This window comes from Rutidosis leptorrhynchoides, chromosome 3 (assembly GCF_046630445.1).
Source record: "Rutidosis leptorrhynchoides isolate AG116_Rl617_1_P2 chromosome 3, CSIRO_AGI_Rlap_v1, whole genome shotgun sequence".
NCBI classification, from domain to species: domain Eukaryota; kingdom Viridiplantae; phylum Streptophyta; class Magnoliopsida; order Asterales; family Asteraceae; genus Rutidosis; species Rutidosis leptorrhynchoides.
In genome coordinates, this window is record NC_092335.1 from 497,698,599 (window position 1) to 497,704,432 (window position 5,834).

The 5,834-nt window shown below is 28.1% G+C and overlaps 1 non-coding gene across 1 annotated transcript; it reads right to left on the bottom strand.

Annotated features, from left to right (window-relative positions):
- Positions 1–4,070: 4,070 nt before the first annotated feature.
- On the bottom strand, positions 4,071–4,176 carry LOC139903779 (small nucleolar RNA R71). Its single transcript, XR_011778572.1, has one exon. It is a non-coding gene; the product is annotated as a small nucleolar RNA R71 (small nucleolar RNA).
- Positions 4,177–5,834: the final 1,658 nt, after the last annotated feature.

Here is a 5,834-nt window from a genome sequence, read left to right on the forward strand (position 1 = left end):
ATATATATAACATATAAATATGAATTGGTTATATATGTATAAATTTGATATATTATTACTACTTATATCATTATTATCATATGATTAGTATTAATATTATTATTACCAATAATAATATTATTGTTATCATATACATAATTATTATTATTACGATTACTTATTATTACTATTATTATTATTTTATGTTATTATTATTAATATTGTACTATTATTATTTTTATGTTATTAGTATTATTTTATTTTCAGTATTTATAATTCATAATATTAAAAGTATTAATATTATTAATATTTATTAAATACTAAGATTTATATATAAAGTCAGATGTATAAAATCAAATATATACAATGCAGATACATATTTATACGTGTGTATATAGGATCACTATCTGATTCTTTTTATATATTTTTTTTCTTCGAGTTTCTGTTGTCCCGTGTTTACTTTGTTGACAATTAACACCGCTACAAATAATTCAATGTCACAAAGTTGTTGAAAATTCGTTCAAATGTCCTCCATCATTATATATTATATTGTATAGCTGTTACTAGTGGGAGAGAAAAACAGAAATTTAAGAAAAATATTCTCGCTACCTCTGTTCGTATATACTTTTTACCACAGACTCGAATTCAAAAAAGTTTTCAAAATCCATTAATACCATTGTGTTAGGAACCTTCTGAATGATCTTTCTGCAAATTTTCAAGAGTCAATTCTTTGTTTTGATCGAGAATTGTAGAGTCAAAGTTTTCATATAAAAAGTCAAACTGAATGTTCTTGGCAAAAATTAAAGTTCATATCAATGTTTTAGGTTCAATTAAAGTTACAGAGAATTTCTAGGAGTAATTTACAACTAATTTTATGTTGGAAGTTTTGCCTAAAACTTTATCAAAGTCGAAATCAATTTTTTTTTGTTTTGGACCTCCGACGAACAACAGCAGAAGCTGTTAAGCTTATTATATATTTTTTTTCCTCGTTTGCTAATAATCTAAACATGATTTAAATGTTTTTGTTTCTATTTTAAAACTGCAAATAAGTTGGTAGCTCGAACTGTAATAAATTGAATTGTTCGTTAGTGTTGGAGAAGAAAACAGAAAAAAAAACGACTAAATACGTGTTATATTTATTTAGTGGGTATTTTAAAACAGAAAAGAGCAATCGGAGTAATGGTTAAGTGTGTGTTCGGGTTAACAAGGGGTCAAGGGTTCGAGCCTCGCACCAGGCATCATTTCTTTTAAAACCCTTTCCAAGGTAGTTTTCTATTTTATTATTATTATTATTATTATTAATTAATATTATTATTATAGATTGTTATCGTTATGGTTATTATTAGTTTTGTACTTGCTAAATTATTAATATTATTACATGTATTATAATTACTACTAGTATTATTATTAACATATGTGTATATATAAGAATTATCATTTATTATCATAATATTAGATACAATTATGAATATTATTATTATTGATATGGAAATAATATAAGTTACTATTATTTTCATAAATATTATTATTAATATCATTCTAAATTTATTAGTATTATCATTATGTATTATTATTGTCAATATCATTATGATCAATATAATTAGATAATTATAAGTAGTAATGATAATATGTGTATCATTATTATTATATTATTAAGAATTATTATCCTAACAATTATTTTAATAAAAATTTGCTATAAATATTATTATTATTAGTATTGTTATTATCATTATAAGCAGATACAATTTTCATTACTATTATTAATATTAGTTTACCAAATAAACATTTTATATATATATATATATATATATATATATATATATATATATATATATATATATAAACATTTATAAGTAACAATACATATATGTATGTACTAATGATATCAATGATTTTTACATAAATATACATATATAACAAATTAATATCTATTTTATAAATAATACTAATCAGACATATATATATATATATATATATATATATATATATATATATATATATATATATATATATATATATATATATATATATATATTAATGTAATTATTTGGATAATAAGAAATTTGAATATATACACGAATTGAATATATATATATATATATATATAAATATATATATATATATATATATATATATATACGAAAGATAAATAAGATATAAATAAGATATATATATATATATATATATATATATATATATATATATATATATATATTTTAACTTAAGATTACTTTTAACATATATATTACAATTTGTTTATTATGTAATGTTTAATAATTATGTACTATGTATAATCCAGTTTTTATACATTTCAATATACATATAATCATGTTCATATATAAAAATTATATACACTTATGTACAGATTTGTTACAACAATTATTTGTATCTTATTTTATATTTTTAATTCTAATGTTTAAGATATATATATATATATATATATATATATATATATATATATATATATATATATATATATATATATATATATATATATATATGTATATGTATATGTATATACGAAAGATAAATAAGATATAAACATGAAATTGTTCAATTACAAATATATATTTTAATAGATATACAATTGATATAGGTTCGTGAATCCGAGGCCAACCCTGCATTATTCAATATAGTCATATGTATTTTTACTACAAAATACATTATGGTGAGTTTCATTTGATCCCTTTTACTCTTTACGTTTTTGGGCTGAGAATACATGCAAATGCTTTATTAACTGTTTTAAAATATTTATATGCGTGAGTTTCATTTGCCTTTTTACCCTGTATATTTTTGGGCTGAGAATACATGCGCAATTTTTATAAATGTATTACGAAATAGACATAAGTAATCGAAACTACATTATATGGTTGAATTATCGAAATCGAATATGCCCCTTTTTATTAAGTCTGGTAATCTAAGAATTAGGAAACAGACACTCTAATTGACGCGAATCCTAAAGATAGATCTATCGGGCCCAACAAGCCCCATCCAAAGTACCGGATGCTTTAGTACTTCGAAATTTATATCATGTCCGAAGGAGGATCCCGGAATGATGGGGATATTCTTATATACATATTGTGAATGTCGGTTACCAGGTGTTCAATCCATATGAATGATATTTTTGTCTCTATGCATGGGACGTATGTTTATGAAAAATGAAAATATGAAATCTTGTGATCTATTAAAATGATGAAAATGATTATTTATGTTAAACTAATGAACTCACCAACCTTTTGGTTGACACTTTAAAGCATGTTTATTCTCAGGTATAAAAGAAATCTTCCGCTGTGCATTAGCTCATATTAGAGACATTACTTGGAGTCATTCATGGCATATTTCAAAAGACGTTGCATTCGAGTCGTTGAGTTCATCGAGATTATTATTAAGTCAATTATAGTTAGATGTATTATGAAATGGTATGCATGCCGTCAACTTTCGATGTAATGAAAGATTGTCTTTTCAAAAATGAATGAAATGTTTGTAAAATGTATCATATAGAGGTCAAGTACCTCGCGATGTAATCAACTGTTGTGAATCGTTTATAATCGATATGGACTTCGTCCGGATGGATTAGGACGGGTCCTTTCAGTACTAGTCAACCGAAAACACCGAAAAATATCAAAAAACAAGTAGCAAGCACTAGTGGTCAACCAGAAATCAAAACTGAACCTGAAACCATCGTCATTAAAGAAGAAATGGCTGAAGTAACACCTGATCCAAATGATCTACCGATGTGGAATACCAGACAAACTGTTCCCCCTCTCGCACTTGCACCTATAAGAAGACCTAAAATTGAGGCTGAAAACTGGGAAGTCAAGGGGCAGTTTATGCACATGGTTCGTGAAAACCAATTCTACGGAAGACTTAATAACAATCCGATAGAACATTTAGAAGCTTTTGAAGATTTATGTGAACTGTACAAAAACAAAGATGTTTCTTCAGATGCATTTAAGTTAAGAACTTTTCCGTACTCGTTAACCGGAGACGCAAAAGCATGGTTGAAAGCATCAAAACCTGATTCTATTACAACTTTTAATGAATTAAGAGAAAAATTCATTACCCGATTTTTTCCACTGGCAAAAGCCGAAAGACTTAGAACTAAAATCACCACTTTTAAAAAAAGGCGGATGAAACTCTTTATGATACCTGGGAAAGATTAAAAAGAATGTTACAAAATTGTCCACAACACGAATTGCAAAAAGGGCAAATAGTACAAACTTTTTATCGTGGTATTGATGAACATACTCGTGGTATATTAGATTCCTCCGCTGGAGGAGTATTTATGTACAAATCACCAAATCAAGCGTATGACATGTTAGAAGACATGTCAGTTCATACTTTTGAATGGACACCGTCTAGAGATCAACTACCTAGAAGGACGGTGGCAAGCTGTCACGACCCTACTTTTTCCGTTATCTTTTTCCGTTAATTATTTAACGACCGTTAACTGTTAGTGTGCCACGTCATTTCCATGACCTATATTATTATTTTTGTAATAATATATATATAATAATTATTATGTGTTATGTGGATATATGTATTCATATTTTAAATTATACGTTTCTACGTTCCGCGGATTTCCATCCGGCGAATCTTTTCGGTTTTTAAACCAACGGTCGAGCTTTCGGGATTTTTAAATCCTAAATATTTTAAATATGATATTTTAAGGTCATATTATTAGTAGGTGTGTTTATATTTATTTTTCGTCGCGCGTTTGTTATCTTTCCGGATTTTTAATCGCGTAAGCGTGTTTTCGCGTTTCGGGCTTCGTACGGGCTTTCGGGCCATCAGGAAATGCACGCTTTTCAATGTTGGACAAGTTGGCCCACTAAGGGGCCCACCCCCTCACCAAATCGGCCGAACACTCCCAAGGGGAGGGAGTGTTGGCTCCTTGTTTTCCTCTTTTGCTAATTTTATCTCATTATCACAAAACCTAATTTAATATTTTTGCTCTCCTCTTCTCCTTCCTCCCTAGCCGACGCCACCACCACCAATCTTCATCATCTTCATCAATTTTATTGCTTGGATCTTTAATTGGCTTGCATATTCGGATTCCTCTCCTCGTTCTCTACGCGATCATATTCTTTGTTTCTCGATTAGGGTATAAACCCTAACCCTAGCTTTTTGAATTTTCAATTATTTTACTGATTTTATATGTTATATGATTAGTATGATGTGTATAAGTTATTGTATTGTTGTTTGAATGCGTAGAATTACTCGTTTGCGTATGATTTCGGTTTGTAAATTTTGGACAGCAGTTTGATTCGTATATTCTGACTATATAACTGATATGAATGTTAAAATAAAGTACATAAATGAGTTCCTCTCATCAAGACATTAATTTTAGACTCCGGATTCATGTCGTTTCGATTCCCGGAGCCCTAGATATGCTTAATTTGGTTTTTGTAAGATTGAAAGGTGTTTTTGGCATGAACAAGGTTGGGTCCGACTTTGTGACCATCCTTGGTGTCTTTAGGGTGCCTCATTTGGTTAGGACTGATGGTGAGACGAATATTCATGTTCGGGTCACCTAAATCCGAGCCACGGTTCACCCGTTTCGCCCGAATTACTGTTTGAGTAAAATGATTTTCCCAATTGATGTCATGGCTGATATCCACGACCTAGGGACTGTTCTTGGAGTGTTCTTGAGTTCATAAATGTGTCGGGTGGTTTGAGTAGGTGAAGTTACATATGTGGCTTGCCCGAAACCGACACCCGGGGCTCAAGATACGACCCGGCGAACTTTTAAACTTAAAACTTATGGTTAATGATTAAACTTATGATAAAATTTATGGAATTCATTATTAATTAATTACTTAAGATAAAAGAAGTAATTATTATTATTTAAAACT